Source organism: Aegilops tauschii, chromosome 1 (genome assembly GCF_002575655.3).
Source record: "Aegilops tauschii subsp. strangulata cultivar AL8/78 chromosome 1, Aet v6.0, whole genome shotgun sequence".
NCBI lineage: Eukaryota > Viridiplantae > Streptophyta > Magnoliopsida > Poales > Poaceae > Aegilops > Aegilops tauschii.
In genome coordinates, this window is record NC_053035.3 from 485660250 (window position 1) to 485680261 (window position 20012).

The 20012-nt window shown below is 45.0% G+C and overlaps 1 long non-coding RNA gene across 1 annotated transcript; it reads right to left on the minus strand.

Annotated features, from left to right (window-relative positions):
* Positions 1–1834: 1834 nt before the first annotated feature.
* LOC141021848 (uncharacterized) lies at positions 1835–4831 on the minus strand. Its single transcript, XR_012182930.1, has 3 exons — positions 4483–4831; positions 3316–3380; positions 1835–2095 (listed from the first exon to the last, which is right to left on the minus strand). It is a non-coding gene; the product is annotated as an uncharacterized lncRNA (long non-coding RNA).
* Positions 4832–20012: the final 15181 nt, after the last annotated feature.

Genomic DNA, 20012 nt, shown 5'->3' on the forward strand with positions numbered 1-20012 from the left:
TTATAGTGATGTGCATTACCGAGAGGGCCCAGAGATACCTCTCCGATACACGGAGTGACAAATCCTAATCTTGGTCTATGCCAATCCAACAAACACCTTCGGAGACACCTGTAGAGCATCTTTATAATCACCCAGTTACGTTGTGACATTTCATAGCACACAAGGTGTTCCTCCGGTATTCGAGAGTTGCATAATCTCATAGTCAGAGGAACATGTATAAGTCATGAAGAAAGCAATAGCAATAAACTAACGATCATAATGCTAAGCTAACGGATGGGTCTTGTCCATCACATCATTCTCTATTGATGTGATCCCATTCATCAAATGACAACACATGTCTATGGCTTGGAAACTTAACCATCTTTGATTAATGAGCTAGTCAAGTAGAGGCATACTAGGGACACTCTGTTTTGTCTATGTATTCACACATGTACTAAGTTTCCGGTTAATACAATTCTAGCATCAATAATAAACATTTATCATGATATAAGGAAATACAAATAAAAACTTTATTATTGCCTCTAGGGCATATTTCCTTCAGTCTCCCACTTGCACTAGAGTCAATAATCTAGTTCACATCGTCATGTGATTTAACACCAATAGTTCACATCTTTATGTGATTAGTTCACATCGCCATGTGACTAACACCAAAAGGGTTTACTAGAGTCAATAATCTAGTTCACATCACTATGTGATTAACACCCAAAGAGTACTAAGGTGTGATCATGTTTTGCTTGTGAGAGAAGTTTAGTCAACGGGTCTGTCACATTGAGAGCCGTATGTATTTTGTAAATTTTCTATGTCTACAATGCTCTGCATGGAGCTACTCTAGCTAATTGCTCCCACTTTCAATATGTATCCAGATTGTGACTCGGAGTCATCCAGATCGGTGTCAAAGCTTGCATCGACGTAACCCGTTACGATGAACATTTTGTCACCTCCATAACCGAGAAACATATCCTTATTCCACTGAGGATAATTTTGACCGCTGTCCAGTGATCTACTCTTGGATCACTATTGTACCCTCTTGCCAAATTCATGGTGAGGTACAAAATAGGTCTGGTACACAACATAGCATCCTTTATAGAACCTATGACTGAAGCACAGGGAATAACTTTTCATTCTCTTTCTATTTTCTGCCGTGGTCAAGGTTTTGAGTCTTTACTCAACTTCACACTTTGCAACACAGGCAAGAACTCCTTCTTTGACCGTTTGTCAGGACCCCGATCCTAAGTCACACCGATCTAACATGTAACACATCATATCACTTTGCGGCCTCACGCACGGTATTCCCACGGGTGCCACCTTACCTGGCCCGGGACTGTTTGCACCTTTTGGCTCACGTGTATGATAGTGTCGTTAGTATCCACATGACAGAGAATCCGGGCCGACATGACTAGTCGTGAACCCAAAGTGGCGCTAACTTACGGGGACAGGCATACATGAACCAGCATCGAACGTGTCGGTCATCAGCGTGTGAATCCGGGTTGTAGCAACTGGGCTAACAGGACTCCGGTAAACCGGGCTGTAGCAGGCTAGCAGGACTCCAGAAGTCACCGCGTGACATTTCCCCGAAGGGACAGACACAGGAACGAAGTGGGTCACATGACGGCCAGTCTAAGTGTTCCGGAGCAATAGTAACTGGGCTAGCAGGACTCCGGTCAACCGGGCTGTAGCAGACTACCATGGCTCAGTGGAAACACTAGACTACATTTCCCCATAAGAGAGGCTACCAAGGATAAACAACTAGGTTGTCGGATCCCACACATACCAAGCATTTCAATCATACACAGAATATGCCCGATATGTGTAAATACAACATGGCATCACAACAAAACTCTACAACTCAAAGTATTTATTCATTAGGCTCCGAAGAGCCAGATATTACAAACATGGGTCTGATGACCCAGCATTCAAGTCATACAAGCAACAAGCACATGCGGAAGCTTATCTTGTCTGAGTACAGACAACTACAAATGAAAAGGCTGAGAAGCCTGACTATCTACAAGACCATGTCGAGGGCACAAGATTGTAGCTGAGGTAACAAGCTAAACGTCGAAGTCCACGCGAAACTACTAGTGAGACTGAAGTCTCTCTGCAAAAACATAAATTAAGCAAACGTGAGTAAAAATGTACCCAACAAGACTTACATCAGAGCTAACTACATATGCATCGGTTTCAACAAAGGGGGTGGTCGATTTTAACTGCAGCAAGCCAGCTTTGACTCGGTGTCTATCCTAAACTATGGCTGCAAGTAACTCTTTTGAGGTGGCGCACACGAGTCCACATATTCACCATATCAATACACCACTATGGATCCGCTCCCGTCTCCCTACGAGAACGCCATCCATAGCACTCACGCTTATCTTGCGCATTTTAGGGTATCCACTTTCACTTGTCTATGAACTGTACAGGCAACCCAGAAGTCCTTTACCGCGGACGCGGCTATTCGAATAGATGATGTTAACCCTGCAGGGGTGTACTTCTTCACACACGCTCTCGCCACATACCACCATGTACACGTTGTGTATCTCGGCAACCTTCAAGCAGAAGCCTGGCGAGGGAGTCGGCCACGACCTGACTAACCACACAAGTCTCTAGTCAAGGCTTATCGCCTATTCGGGTTCCATCCGCAAGGAGATCCGTCCGGGGTGTCGCTCACGGCCCCAAACGATGAGAGCAGGGTTCCCGAGGCACCAAACGGGCGTCCCGGTACACCGTGCCCCGGTGTATCTACCGCATCATAGCCCACCCCTAGGGTCAGCGCTACGCACGGCCTCCAACACATATCCTACAAACACCAGAAACTAGTTGCAACTCCTGGACAGAGATCGAGGCGATTAATAAGCCGAGAGGGGTCGAGTTACCGGAACCCAATGTGTGGTAGTAACTGTTCATGGATCACAAACACAGAACTCAGTTCCTGAGGACGGCTGCAATGAGATAACCCACCATGTACTCCTACATGGCCTCTCACCGCTACCTTTGCCAAATCGTGTTCACACACTTAGCTCTCAATAGTAGGACATGTTCACCACATTCCAATTCATTCCCGATGAATTAGACCTGACTCCACTCTAAGCAGTAGCAGGCATGACAACAAGCATGAATGAGTAGGCACATTAGGGCTCAAACAATTCCTACTCATGCTAGTGGGTTTTATCTATTTACTGTGGCAATGACAGGTCATGCAGAGGAAAGGGGTTCAACTACCGCAACATGTAACAGTTGAATCGTTGTTGTCCTAATGCAGTAAAAGAGAGCAGGAGCGAGAGAGTGGGGTTGTATCGGAATGAACAAGGGGGTTTTGCTTGCCTGGCACTTCTGAAGATAGCATTGGGTCTTCATCAGTGTCAACGATCACAACGTCGATACAACGTCTACCGAAGGGGAACAACACCGGCAAACAGAGAAGAAACACGATCAATGCAATGCACAATATGATACATGGTCATGACATGTCAAAATGGCTGTGTTGGGCTAATGCAACTAAGAACATTAGGGTTTGAGCTTATTTGAACCAAAGGTTCAAATCCAAACTCAAGTTATGGACTCAAATAGTGCATTATCATGTTTGACCTAAACAGCAAGTTTAAGTTTCTCTAACATGCATGAAAACAGTACAGATGGATAGATTGGATTTTTCTGATCATTTTTCATATATAAATCTTTGCATTTGGAGTTAGGGATTATTTTCTATGATTTTTTGAAGTTTAGTACATTTTCTGAATTAAATAAATCATTTCTGATTTATTTAAAATCCAGAAAAGCATTTATGACCTCATCACTGCATCACTGTGACGTCAGCTAGTCAACAGGATGGGTCCAGATCAAACCTGACGTGTGGAGTCCACACGTCAGTGACACAATGCAAGCTAGGGTCACAGACAGGTGGGCCTGGTCAACGTCCTCGTCAGCAAAGTCAACGATGACGTGTGGGTCCCACTAGTTATGAACTAATCTAAACAGAAATTACATTAACCTAAACAGGCACGGGAGCCCACATGGCAGTGGCTCTAGGGTGTTTAGCCGGGTCATTAGTGCGAACTAAACTAGCGCCACGTCAGCAATAACGCCGGCGACCAAACGCACGGCGATGGCGCGCCGGAGTTGCTCGGAACGGCGCTATAGAGCACCGTTTCGCGCGTGGTTTGCGGCTACGGCGAGCTGGGGGTGTGGCGCATCTTCTGGGGCAATCGCCAGGAGCTAGGGTGGCCTATAGAGACGGCAGCGACGACGGAGGCGGCGGCCGGAGCTCTGGCTCGAGCGGGCGCGAGGCTGCTATGCGCTAGGAAAGCAGATGGCGGTGGTGTTGGCTTCCTGCAGAGGTGCTGAGCATGGTGACGCGCGCGGATGTGTGCTGCGGTGGCTCACACCACGTCGGCGCCATGGCCGGCGGCGGCGAGCTCGGGAGCTTGCTGGGACGGCGACTAGACAACATGCAAGGCCAGGTCGAGTGAGGGGTTTAGTTCGTGAGCTCACCACGGTTCGGGCGGAGGCGAAGGAGAGGCCGGGGAAGCGTTGTGGCCGGCGAATCGACGACGGCGGTGACGAAGCAGAAACGGCGATGGAGACAAAGGGGGCGACATTCTGTTGCTCCCTGCCTTGCGTGCGTCGACGGGAGGAAGTAGCGCGGGGAGGTGGATCTCTGGAACAGGGCGGTGGCGCTTGGGGACGACGGCGGCCATGCGGCCAAAGCACGGTGGCGACGGGTGGCTCTCGGGTGGCTGCGAGAACGCGAGGGGGAGGAGGGAGAACAACCAGAGAGAGGGGAGAGCAAGAGGGGGCTCGTGCGTGTCTCCTGGCGTCTCGAGAAGGGTCGGGGAAGAGAGGAAGCAAGCAGGGAGGTGGCCACGGCGATCGCTCGCGCGTCGACACGCCTCTGCCTTCTGGCAGAGGTGGGAGACGACTGGCAGCGGTGGTGGGCTGGGCCACCAGCTGGGCCGCCAGGTAAGGCCCAGGTGAGGTTTCTCTCCTCTCTGTCTTTTCCTATTTTAGTTTATGTTTTCTATTGTTTGCCTCTGTTTTGAATTAGTAAAAATACTAATTCATTTTGAAAAATCCTAAAAATAATTCTGCGCACTTTTGAAATACTTCCAATAGCCCTCAAATGCTTTCAAGATTATTTGGACATTTAAAAGCATTTATAGAATGTAAATGTCCAAATTCAAATACTTATGATTTAATTCAAAAATCCCGAGTGTCCTAGAGAAGTGTGCACCATTTTTGTCAGAGGTTCTAGACCAATACAAAATGATGAACATTTATGAAGGACATTCTGGGTTAATTGAAAAGATTTAATTTTGACCCTAGTTGAATCTCATCTGCTGCTAGGGTTTATCAGTCCCCATTTCAAGTTTAGATAAAATTTAAGCATGATGCAACATTGGATGCTAGCACTAGGCATTCCCGGGACTAGGGATGTGACACCGTTCCATTTTGAACTTCTTCAAAATCTTGTCAAGGTATGTACTCACTGAAAAAACTTATCAAGCTTCTTGATCTATCTCTATAGATCTTGATGCTCAATATGTAAGCAGCTTCACCGAGGTCTTTCTTTGAAAAACTCTTTTCAAACACTCCTTTATACTTTCCAGAAAATTCTACATCATTTCCGATCAACAATATGTCATACACATATACTTATCAGAAAGGTTGTAGTGCTCCCACTCACTTTCTTGTAAATACAGGCTTCACCGTAAGTCTGTATAAAACTATATGCTTTGATCAACTCATTAAAGTGTATATTCCAACTCCGAGATGCTTGCACCAGTCCATAGATGGATCGCTGGAGCTTGCACATTTTGTTAGGACCATTAGGATTGACAAAACCTTCCAGTTGCATCATATACAACTCTTCTTTAATAAATCCATTAAGGAATGTAGTTTTGATATCCATTTGCCAGATTTTATAAAATGCGGCAATTGCTAACATGATTCGGACAGACTTCAGCATCGCTACGAGTGAGAAAATCTCATCGTAGTCAACACCTTGAACTTGTCAAAAACCTTTTTCCGACAAGTCTAGCTTTGTAGATAGTAACACTACTATCAGCGTCCGTCTTCCTCTTGAAGATCCATTTATTCTCTATGGCTTGCCGATCATCGGACAAGTCCACCAAAGTCCATACTTTGTTCTCATACATGGATCCCATCTCAGATTTCAGGGCTTCGAGCCATTTCGCGGGATCTGGGCTCATCATTGCTTCCTCATAGTTCGTAGGTTCGTCATGGTCTAGTAACATGACTTCCAGAATAGGATTCCCATACTACTCTGGTGCGGAACGTACTCTGGTTGACCTACGGGTTCGGTAGCAACTTGATCTGAAGTTTCATGATCATCATCATTAACTTCCTCACTAATTGGTGTAGGCATCACCGGAACTGATTTCTATGATGAACTACTTTCCAATTGGGAGAAGGTACAATTACCTCATCAAGTTCTACTTTCCTCCCACTCACTTCTTTCGAGAGAAACTCCTTCTCTAGAAAGGATCCATTCTTAGCAACGAATATCTTGCCTTCGGATCTGTGATAGAAGGTGTACCCAACAGTCTCCTTTGGGTATCCTATGAAGACGCATTTCTCCGATTTGGGTTCGAGCTTATCAGGTTGAAGCTTTTTCACATAAGCATCGCAGCCCCAAACTTTAAGAAACGACAGCTTAGGTTTCTTGCCAAACCACAGTTCATATGGTGTCGTCTCAACGGATTTAGATGGTGCCCTATTTAACGTGAATGCAGCCGTCTCTAAAGCATAACCTCAAAACGATAGCGGTAAATCAGTAAGAGACATCATAGATCACACCATATCTAATAAAGTATGGTTACGATGTTTGGACACACCATTACGCTGTGGTGTTCCAGGTGGCGTGAGTTGCGAAACTATTCCACATTGTTTCAAATGAAGACCAAACTCATAACTCAAATATTCTCCTCCATGATCAGATCGTAGAAACTTTATTTTCTTGTTATGATGATTTTCCACTTCACTCTGAAATTCTTTGAACTTTTCAAATGTTTCAGACTTATGTTTCATCAAGTAGATATACCCATATCTGCTTAAATCATCTGTGAAGGTCAGAAAATAACGATACCCGCCGCGAGCCTCAACACTCATTGGACCGCATACATCAGTATGTATTATTTCCAATAAGTCAGTTGCTCGCTCCATTGTTCTAGAGAACGGAGTTTTAGTCATCTTGCCCATGAGGCATGGTTCGCAAGCATCAAGTGATTCATAATCAAGTGATTCCAAAAGCCCATCAGCATGGAGTTTCTTCATGCGATTTACACCAATATGACCTAAACGGCAGTGCCACAAATAAGTTGCACTATCATTATTAACTTTGCATCTTTTGGCTTCAATATTATGAATATGTGTATCACTACTATCAAGATTCAACAGAAATAGACCACTCATCAAGGGTGCATGACCATAAAAGATATTACTCATATAAATAGAACAACCAGTATTCTCTGATTTAAATGAATAACCGTCTCGCATCAAACAAGATCCAGATATAATGTTCATGCTCAACGCTAGCACCAAATAACAATTATTCAGGTCTAAAACTAATCCCAACGGTAGATGTAGAGGTAGCGTGCCGACCGCGATCACATCGACTTTGGAACCATTTCCCACGCGCATCGTCACCTCGTCCTTAGCCAATCTTCGTTTAATCCGTAGCCCCTGTTTCGAGTTGCAAATACGAGCAACAGAACCAGTATCAAATACCCAGGCACTACTACGAGCATTAGTAAGGTACACATCAATAACATGTATATCAAATATACCTTTCACTTTGCCATCCTTCTTATCCGCCAAATACTTGGGGCGGTTCCGCTTCCAGTGACCAGTCCCTTTGCAGTAGAAGCACTCAGTCTCAGGCTAAGATCCAGACTTGGGCTTCTTCACTTGAGCAGCAACTTGCTTGCCGTTCTTCTTGAAGTTCCCCTTCTTCCCTTTGCCCTTTCTTGAAACTAGTGGTCTTGTTAACCATCAACACTTGACGCTTCTTCTTGATTTCTACCTCCGCAGCCTTTAGCATTGCGAAGAGCTCGGGAATAGTCTTTTCCATCCCTTGCATATTATAGTTCATCACGAAGCTTTTGTAGCTTGGTGGCAGTGATTGAAGAACTCTGTCAATGACACTATCATCAGGAAGATTAACTCCCAGTTGAGTCAAGTGGTTGTGGTACCCAGACATTCTGAGTATATGTTCACTGACAGAACTATTCTCCTCCATCTTGCAGCTATAGAACTTATTGGAGACTTCATATCTCTCAATCCGGGCATTTGCTTGAAATATTAACTTAAACTCCTGGAACATCTCATATGCTCCATGACGTTCAAAACGTCGTTGAAGTCCCGGTTCTGAGCCGTAAAGCATGGCACACTGAACTATCGAGTAGTCATCAGCTTTGCTCTGCCAGACGTTCATAACGTCCGGAGTTGCTCCTGCAGCGGGCTTGCACCTAGCGGTGCTTCCAGGACGTAATTCTTATGTGCAGCAATGAGGATAATCCTCAAGTTACGGACCTAGTCCGTGTATTTGCTACCATCATCTTTCAACTTAGCTTTCTCTAGGAACGCATTAAAATTCAAGGGAACGGTAGCAAGGGCCATTGATCTACAACAACATAGACATGAAAAAACTATCAGGTACTAAATTCATGATGAATTAAAGTTCAATTAATCATATTACTTAAGAACTCCCACTTAGATTGACATCCCTCTAGTCATCTAAATGATCACGTGATCCATATCAACTAAACCATGTCCGATCATCATGTGAGATGGAGTAGTTTTCAATGGTGAACATCACTATGTTGATCATATCTACTATATGATTCACGCTCGACCTTTCGGTCTCAGTGTTCCGAGGCCATATCTGCATATGCTAGGCTCGTCAAGTTTAACCCGAGTATTCTGCGTGTGCAAAACTGGCTTGCACCCGTTGTATGTGAACGTAGAGCTTATCACACCTAATCATCATGTGGTGTCTCGGCATGACGAACTGTAGCAACGGTGCATACTCAGGGAGAACACTTATACCTTGAAATTTAGTGGGGGATCATCTTAGAATGCTACCGCCGTACTAAGCAAAATAAGATGCATGAAAGATAAACATCACATGCAATCAAAATAAGTGATATGATATGGCCATCATCATCCTGTGCCTTTGATCTCCATCTCCAAAGCACCGTCATGATCACCATCGTCACCGGCTTGACACCCTAATCTCCATCGTAGCATCGTTGTCGTCTTGCGAACTATTGCTTCTACGACTATCGCTACCGCTTAGTGATAAAGTAAAGCAGTTACATGGCGATTGCATTTCATAAAATAAAGTGACAACCATAAGGCTCCTACCAGTTGCCGATAACTTTTACAAAACATGATCATCTCATACAACAATTTATATCTCATCACGTCTTGACCATATCACATCACAACATGCCCTGCAAAAACAAGTTAGACGTCCTCTACTTTGTTGTTGCAAGTTTTACGTGGCTGCTATGGGCTTCTAGCAAGAACCGTTCTTACCTACGCATCAAAACCACAACGATTTTTTGTCAAGTGTGCTGTTTTAACCTTCAACAAGGACCGGGCGTAGTCAAACTTGATCCAGCTAAAGTTGGAGAAACAAACACCCGCTAGCCACCTGTGTGCGAAGCACGTCGGTAGAACCAGTCTCATGAACTTGGTCATGTAATATCGGTCCGGGCCGCTTCATCCAACAATACCGCCGAATCAAAGTAAGACGTTGCTGGTAAGCAGTATGACTATTATCGCCCACAACTATTTGTGTTCTACTCGTGCATATAACATCTACGCATAGACCTGGCTCGGATGCCACTATTGGGGAATGTAGTAATTCAAAAAAATTCCTACGATCACGCAAGATCTATCTAGGAGAAGCATAGCAATGAGCGGGGAGAGTGTGTCCACATACCCTCGTAGACCGAAAGCGGAAGCGTTTAGTAACGTGGTTGATGTAGTCGAACGTCTTCACGATCCAACTGATCCGAGTACCGAACGTACGGCACCTCCGTGTTCAGCACACGTTCAGCTCGATGACGTCCCTCGAGCTCTTGATCCAGTTGAGGACGAGGGAGTGTTTCGCCAGCACGACGGCGTGGTGACAGTGATGATGAAGTTACTCGCGCAGGGCATCGCCTAAGCACTATGACGATATGACCAAGGTGTGTAACTGTGGAGGGGGAGCACCGCACACGGCTAAGACAAATCTTTGAGTGCCTTTGGGGTGCCCCCTGCCCACGTATATAAACGAGGGAGGGAGAGAGGCCGGCCCCCTAGGGGTGTGCCAAGAGTATGGAGTCCTAGTACGAATCCCTTTCCTTTTCAGAGTAGGAGAGAAGGAAAGAGGGAAAGAGAGAGGGAGTAGGAAAGGGCAAGGGGGGCGCCGCCCCCTTCCCCTAGTCCAATTCAGACCCATGGGGGGGCGCCACCTCCCCTTTGGCGTGCCTCCTCTTTTCCGGTATGGCCCAATAAGGCCCATTACTTCTCCCGGTGAATTCCCGTAACTCCCCGGTACTCCGAAAAATACCCGAACCACTCGGAACCTTTCCGATGTCCAAATATAGCCTTCCAATATATGAATCTTTACCTCTCGACCATTTCGAGACTCCTCGTCGTGTCCGTGATCTCATCCGGGACTCCGAAAAAACTTAGGTCATCAAATCACATAACTCATAATACAAATCGTCATCGAACATTAAGCGTGCGGACCCTGCGGGTTCGAGAACTATGTAGACATGACCGAGACACATCTCCGGTCAATAACCAATAGCGGAACCTGGATGCTCATATTGGCTCCTACATATTCTACGAAGATCTTTATCGGTCAAACCGCATAACAACATACGTTATTCCCTTTGTCATCGGTATGTTACTTACCTGAGATTCGATCGTCGGTATCCTCATACATAGTTCAATCTCGTTACCGACAAGTCTCTTTACTCGTTCCGTAATGCATCATCCGGCAACTAACTCATTAGTCACATTGCTTGCAAGGCTTATAGTGATGTGCATTACCGAGAGGACCTGGAGATACCTCTCCAATACACGGAGTGACAAATCCTAATCTTGATCTATGCCAACCCAACAAACACCTTCGGAGACACCTGTAGAGCATCTTTATAATCACCCAGTTACGTTGTGACGTTTGATAGCACACAAGGTGTTCCTCCGGTATTCGGGAGTTGCATAATCTCATAGTAAGAGGAACATGTATAAGTCATGAAGAAAGCAATAGCAATAAACTAAACGGTCATAATGCTAAGCTAACGGATGGGTCTTGTCCATCACATCATTCTCTAATGATGTGATGCCGTTCATCAAATGACAACACATCTCTATGGCTAGGAAACTTAACCATCTTTAATTAACGAGCTAGTCAAGTAGAGGCATACTAGGGACACTCTGTTTTGTCTTTGTATTCACACATGTACTAAGTTTCCGGTTAATACAATTCTAGCATGAATAATAAACATTTATCATGATATATGAAAATATAAATAACAACTTTATTATTGCCTCTAGGGCATATTTCCTTCAGGGCAAGGTGGCGTGGCGAAAGCATCTTGCCGCAGAGGCGCAAATGGAGGCACACCGCGCCAATGAGGACCTCATGTCACAAATCAGCGGTGACCAGGAGTACATGCAAGAGCAGCTCGCCATCGGCCGCTCTTTCGAGTCCCTTCGGGACGACGAGGAAAAGAGGGAGGACATGCGCCGTCAGGAGATGCAGCCTCCCCCGGCTCTGGCTCCTGCGCAGCCTGCTACTACATCCACAGAGGTGTTGTAGATGGTGGACGCGCTCCTAAAGGTTCGTGGCGTATTTAGGTTGCTTCCTCCCGGCGAGCAGGAGAAGATCTTGCAGCATCTGAGCCAGCCGTCCCTGCTCTGGCAGCTCCTCCATCTCACGTCTGGCATGGCGCCGGCTGCGGCTACGGCCATGAGGACATCATTGACATCTCGGACGATGACGAGTAGGCATCCCGTTGGAGAGGAATCGAGTGCGCGAATTAGTTGTAATTAGATGTTATTTTCTGATTTGAACATCTGTGTAATATGGATGCCAGCTAGTTTATTATTAATGTAACTAGCGGGGTTACCCGCGCATTTGCACGGCTAGAAATTTTTTATCTACAATTTCATATGTTATAATATATATATTACCATTTTAAATATTTTAATTCTCAAAATAAACATCATGTACGTCATATTTTTTAATTTTTTCTTGACCTCATTTAGTTTATTGTAAGGTGTGTACTCATAACTGTTTCTGATTTACAATGAATTATACAGAACCATTAAACATTTCCAATTCAAACATATGGTCAAAGAATGTATATACTTATGTTGTTGCAGTTGTAATGCCTTTGTCTGCCTATAGAACAATATCTTGGGAAAGCTGCAAAAGAAAATTTTGGATTTACAGTGGCAACTTTGCTTTCCAAATCCACTTATAATCACAGCCAGCCATATCTTTTTTCCAAATAGTCATATATAGAGTTAGTTGTGTAACATCACTTAGCTCCCAACGCCCACTCAACCTTGTCAGGGTTAGCGGACAAATTAAGATTATTGATCACATCCGGAATCTCTGTCCACTGCTTGAACAGATTCACGTTCAGCCTGCGCCTAAACAGATCACCAGTGTATCTCTGTCGATATTGAGCAACACTATTGGGTAATTGCATATACCGAAAAGGAGGGGGTAATTTTCACATAAGGGTGTTTGATCACCCCAGAGGATCATGCCACAGCCACGCAATTGTCCTAGAATGGACAACTACCTTTCTACCGGCCATAAAGAGATCTTTAACTTTCATAAGAGATTTCTAGATTGGGGAATACATTAAAAAAATCACCGTATATTAGATAAAATGTTCACCGAATATAGCAATAGGTACAAAAATAATAAAGTGCAAAAATAAAAATAAAAAATCTTAAATATGAAAAAAGAAAAAACCGAGGCAGAAGAAAAAGGAAAAAAAATGACAAAACAAAAAAGTAAAACAGCCAGCGAAGGAAGGACATTTGGGCCGGCCAATTAATGCCTGCCCTGCGCGAAGGCTCAACTATTTGCCGCCGACAGGCAGCAAATAGGATGCCACCAACCTGTTCGGGCGAAAAAACGAGCAAACACGTACCCCGTGCGCTTTGGACCAGCCCATTACAGGGAGGGGCGGTACTTTTTCATCCTTTTTTTTGTTTCCCTTATACACATTTTTTATTTTACTTTTAAAGTAAAATTTCGGATTTACAAAATTTAAATAACAAAAAATGTTCGTAAATTTGAAAAATATTTCTGGATTTTAAAATTGAATTTCCAAAATTTCTCAAATTCAAAAATTGTTCCTGTATTTCAAAAAGGGTTCCGAATATGTTCATGAATTTTAAAATTGTGCGCAGATTTAAAAAATGTTAGTGAATATGAAAAATATCCCAAATTTAAAACAAATGTTCATGAATTTCAAATTATACCTGTTTTTCAAAAAATGATCGCGAATTTGAAAATTGTTCCTGGATTTCATAAAAGGTCCATGAATTTGAAATTATTATAGTGTGTATGTTCACAAATTTATAAGGTACTAGATTTAAATTAACATGAATTTGAAAATTGTTTCCATATTTAAAAAATGTTCATCTATTTGTAAAATGTTCATGAATTTAAAAATTGTTCATGTATTTCAAAAAATGTCCCAAATTTAAAGGAGCACTTGCAGGAAATAGGATCCGTCGGCTGGATGCCCATCACTACATGTAAAGGATATGTAGGATGGGCTTCATCTTGGCCACTGGCCTGGCTAGCGAGACTACATCTTGGATTACCACATGAACTCGAGACAGAAAGGATAGAACGAATGATCCAAATGTGAATTCGTTGGCAGCGTCCATCATCATATGTACTATGTTACTAGACAATATCACATGGAAACCAAATTTGACAGAAAACTTCGTGGGAACCACGTTTGGAAGTTTTGAAAAAAATGTAAAAATAATATGGGATGTTAACAGGGTGATGCTCTATTGCCATGCAGAATTCCTAGTTCAAACGCATTACCATTTATGAGCTATGGAAAAAAATAGAAATGAATAGTGACATTTACTTTTCGACACTACTCAATATTGATTTTGTTTTTTCGTAAGTCGTAAATGGTAATGTTTTTGTGTTGGAAATATGCCCTAGAGGCAATAATAAAATGGTTATTATCATATTTCCCATTCATGATAAAAGTTTATTATTTATGCTAGAATTGTATTGATCGGAAACTTAAATACATGTGTGAATACATAAACTACACCGTGTCCCTAGACAGCCTCTACTAGACTAGCTCATTGGTCAAAGATGGTTAAGGTTTCCTAACTATAGACATGAGTTCTCATTTGATAACGGGATCACATCATTAGGAGAATGATGTGATGGACTAGACCCAACCGTAAGCTTAGCATGAGATCGTTTAAGTTATTTGCTATAGCTTTCTTCATGTCAAGTATCTGTTCCTTCGACCATGAGATCATGCAACTCCCTGATACCAGAGGAATACCTTATGTGCTATCAAACTTCACTTCGTAACTGGGTGATCATAAAGATGCTCTACAGGTATCTTTGAGGGTGTCTGTTGGGTTGGCATGGATCGAGACTGGGATTTGTCACTCCGTTTGACGAAGAGGTATCTCTGAGCCCTCTCGGTAATACAACATCACAAGAAGCTTGCAAGCAATGTGACTAACGAGTTAGTCATGGGATCTTATATTACAGAACGAGTAAAGAGACTTGCCGGTAACGAGATTGAACTAGGTATGAGATATCGATGATCGAATCTCGGGCAAGTAACATACCGACGGACAAAGGGAACTGCATACGGGATTAACCGAATCCTTGACATTGTGGTTCAACCAATAAAAGATCTTCGTGGAATATGTTGGAACCAATATGGGCATCTAGGTCCTGCTATTGTTTATTGACCGGAGAGGTGTCTCGGTCATGACTACATGATTCCCGAACCCGCACGGTCGCACGCTTAACGTTCGTTGACGCTAGCGTAGTATTGGGATATTTGATGATTGGTAACCGAATGTTGTTCAAAATCCCGGATGAGATCCCGGACATCACGAGGAGTCTTGGAATGGTCGGGAGGTAAACATTTATATATGGAAAGTTGTTTTCAGGGTTCTGAAAAAAGTTTCAGTTTTTTCGGTATTGTACCGGGAAGCTTCCAGAAGGTTTCGGAAACTTCCAGGGGAGTCCGAAAGTCCACCAAGGGTTCCACCATGTCCCAAGGGTCAGCATGGGCTGAGGGGAGATGCCATGGCCTTATTGTGCCAGGTGCACACAAGTCCCTCAAGGCCCATGCAGTTGGGAAAGGTGGAAAGTCCACCTTTGTTTGGAAGGGAAGGAGGACTAGATTCCACCTCCTCCCCCCTTGGCTTCGCCCTAGGGTTTGGATGGGTTGTTCCCCACGCCACTCCACCTATATATAGAGGGGAGGGGCGCCCCAAGAGGACACACAATGCCCTTGTCGCCCTTCTCTCTCCCGTTACTCCATAGTTCCACCGCCTCGTCCCGGCGACACTTAGCGAAGCGTTGTCGGCGCTCCACCACCATCATCACCATCACGCATGTTCGTTGTGATCCCATCTACTTCTCCTCTCCCTCTTGCTGGATCAGGAAGGAGGAGACATCATCGAGCCGCACGTGTGCTAAACTCGGAGGTGCCATCCGTTTGGCACTAGATCGGTTGGATCGTGATCGGATTGCGAAGAGTACGACTACATCAAACGCGTTATATACGCTTACTCTTAGCAATCTACAAGGGTATGTAGATGCTCTCCCCCTCTCGTAGCTATGCATCTCCATGGATAGATCTTGCGTGTGCGTAGATTTTTTTTGTTTTCCATGCAACGTTACCCAACAGTTTGAACTTGGCAATTTCACATGCCAATAGATCATCACACCTTAGAACTTCAAAACGTCGTTTCCATGTGGTTTTTCACATGCCAAACGCATTACCATTTTATATATTTTAAAGATTTTTTCAAAACTTCAAAACATCATTTCCATGTGGTTTTCATCGGTTTCCACTGAAACTTGGTTTCCATGTGATATTCTCTCCTATATTATATTCCCACGCCAGCATGAATCAAGTACAGAGTCTACAGAAGACGACGATGGTATGATATTGCTCAGCATCGACATCAGCTTGGCATGGCCGGTGTCATGGTTTTGTCATGGCAGATGTCCTAGTGAAAGGACTTAGGTGTGGAGCCATCGCGACTAGGTCAGCTTGAAGGGGTTGAATGGGACAAAGGACACAAAGAGTTTTACCCAGGTTTGGCCCCTCATGGTGGAGGTAAAAGCCTACTCCTGCTTTTGGTTGTACTATTCGGGTTTCGATTACAAGGGAGCGAATACGCTTGACCTAGTTCTCGATTGCTTGTTTCTTGAGTTAATCCGCCGTCGGGTCACCCCTTTATATACAGGTTGATGCCCGGCGGTTTACAGAGTCCTGGCCAGCTCACACAAACGTGGCCGGCTCGGTTTCTAACTAAACCTGCCTTACAGAATAAGTCATCGTATGGCGGTTCCCACCTTTGGGCCTTGAATCATCTCCGGGTCTTGGGCCTTCTCACCATGAGCCGCCAACGGTGTGACCCGGCCCATCTTGGGCGGGTCATACCTCGGAGTTATATCCCCAACATTAGGCCCCAGGTTGATTTGAACTTGTTCACATCAATCTCCACTACTTGACTTAGCAGAATTTTCCATTATCAATACTTGAACACCATCCAGCAGAAGATCAAAAGAAAAGGCAAAAGGACCTAGCAGGGTGTGGTGTCCGAGATCATGCAGCCACGGCCGAAATAACCCGGGGAGGTGACGTTGAAGCATATAAACACACTGCCAGGACCTTTTCCCGAATACACAAGTTGTGTATCATTTCATTTCTTCTTGTTTTTTGAGAACCATGGATAGCCTACACCATGGTGGGAATACATTCAGCTGTCATAATCTCCACGGTATTCTGAGGAACCGCAGCAATCAAGAGGAAATCGCCCTCCCTTCGGCTTGTTGCTGCCAACTCATGGGCTAGGGCATTTTTAGAGCGTTAGACCACGCTGATCTCGCAAGCTTAAAAGGTTGAGATAATTCTTTTTATGTCAGATACTAATGCATGGTTAGCTGATCTGCATCTCCTAGTGGTTTGTAGTTCTCAGCCGAGTCTGGCACAATCAACCTCCAGAGTCAGGTGGCCTTTGTACAGCTTTCATAGCTCTGTCAGGCCAATGAGCACTGCTGCAGCTTCTGCTTCCTCCACTGAGCTGCATTGTGGCAGGTGTCGACCCATTGAGGCATACACTCTCCCTTGGCAATCCCTAGTCACTGCACCTCCCCAGGCCTCTCTTGTCTCCTTGATGAAGCTTGCATCACAGTTCATTTTCACCACACCCGATGGGGGAGGGACCCAGTGATTTGGTTGAGTGTTAGTCGGCTTGGTTGGCCTATCGCTGAACAGATATGTAGGCTTCTTATTCCCGCTTGATTCTTTTACAGTCTATGCATTCTTCAATTCATTGTTGAATCAAATTAAAAACTGTGCCGCTCCCGTGACTGTTTTTTCTGTCCTCATGGATTACGTTGTTTCTCATGTTCCAACATTGCCATAAAATTAAGAGCACCCTGTTCCTGACGGATTCGATGTTAGCAAGCAGCAGGTTCTGTAGCCAATCCGGGCCCATATGGGTGAATTCGGCCTCTTTTGTGATATTCCAGTGAGCTCTCATCTCTTGCCTCAACGCCCTGCTCCTAGTGCACTTCACTGTAGCATGAAATTCATCTTCTTTTTCAACTCCGCAGATATCACACACATCCTCTTCTACCAGAGTTCTTCGGTAAGAGTTGTGCTTCGTTGCTATGCAGTGGCGACTCTCCATCCGAAGACTTTCACTTTTTCTGGGATTTTTTCTTTCCATATCACATCCCAGATGCTTCAGTCTCCCGGATCGCTAGTGGGACTAGTTGGCAGGCTTTTTCCACTTCTCTTCAATGAGTCAGCGAGCTTGTACACATTCTTGACCGTAAAAATTCCGGTATTGTCGTAGTGCCAAGCCACACAGTCCTCAAACTTTTGTGCTGGAATCTTGATCTTACATATCTCGTCTGCATCAAAAGGCTGAAATATATTCCTTACCAATGCAACATTCCATTCGTTTGACGCTGGAGCGATATGAAATCAAGCCTGGCTAGAAGGGCAGGATTAAGAGGAACAAGGAGAAGATAAGTAAATGCAGGCGTTAGGATCAACGAATAGTTAACCTAGACGACTTACATTGGTGGACTATTTTTTCTTGTAGAACTAACAACGGATGCACGAGTCCCTGCGAAGGAGATGCAGGAGATCGATCACATCTGCCACGCCCTGACCTATTGATGTTTCTGTCGTGTCCCTTCTTCCTGTCACCGCCGCCGCCCACACGTACGGGTGCCCTTCTAGCTAGGCTTGATTTCATATCGCTCCTGCTTCTCAAGTTGTGTATCATTTCATTGATAGGCAGAAAGCCAAGAGTTACATAGTTATAGATACACGACTCGTACACCAGAGGGCAGGGATGTAACTACATTGATAAGAAGAAGCCGGGGTGCTCAGCCCAACAAAAACTAGACAGACACCAAAGGGGGTTCAAACTGGGTGATCACCGCCAATCCAGTAGCACCAGCCAAAGCCCACGGCCGCGCCTCGTCGAGAATGGTCTGCGTCAGAAGACCAACGGAGGGGCGACCCAAGTCAAAAACTAAAGAGTTGCGGTGTTTCCAAAGGTTCCAGGCAACTAGGATGCCAAGCGAGGTAAAGCCTTTGTGCAACGATGCCAGAGAGGTGATCGTCACCGAGCTCCACCAGTCAATGAAGTTGTCGGTCGTCGTCGGAATGGACACCGTGAGTCGGTGGGCGGACAGAACCTTGTGCCACACCTCGCGGGAGAACGGGCATCCCACCAAGAGATGGTCAATAGTCTCGAGCGACTAGTCACATAGGACGCAAGGCGGGCTGTGAGGAAGCCCGATTCGAGAACGTCGCTCTGTAGTCCAGCAGCGACCCTGCGAGACAAGCCAGATGAAAATTATGTAGCATAGAGGGGTCCAGGTCTTCCAGGTCAGCTTGCCATGTGGTGAAAAGGCAGAGCCATGGAAATGGGCAGCATAGCAGGAGCTAGTCGTGTACATGCGGGAGGAGGTCCAGTGCCAACGAATGGAATCAGCGGCATTGGAGAGGTTGATGTCGCAAACTCGCCGCTAGAGCTCAATGTACTGGATGGTCGCAAGTGGCCCGAGGGCCCCTTGGATGTCTTGAGTCCAAGCCCGATGGAGGAGGCCATCGGCCACAAATCAAGCATTGTGCCTCAGCTTGGGCACCAAGGCAAGCACAGATGGTGATACGTCTCCAACGTATCTATAATTTTTGATTGTTCCATATTATTATATTATCTGTTTTGGATGTTTAATGGGCTTTAATATGCTCTTTTATAATATTTTTGGGACTAACCTATCAACCGAAGGCCCAGTGCCAATTCCTGTTTTTTTTGCCTATTTCAGTGTTTTGCAGAAAAGGAATACCAAACGGAATCCAAACGGAATGAAACCATCGCGATGATCTTTCTTGGAACAAACACAATCCAGAAGACTTGGAGTTGAAGTCTGGAACTCCGCAAGGTGGCCACGAGGCAGGAGGGCACGCCCCCCACCCTCGTGGTCCCCACGGAGCTCCACCGACGTACTTCTTTCGCCTATATATACTCTTATACCCTAAAACCATCAGGGGGAGCCACGAAACCACTTTCCACCACCGCAACCTTCTGTACCCATGAGATCCCATCTTGGGGCCTTTTCCGGCGCTCCGCTGGAGGGGGAACCGATCACGGAGGGCTTCTACATCAACACCATAGCCTCTCCCATGATGTGTGAGTAGTTTACCACAGAC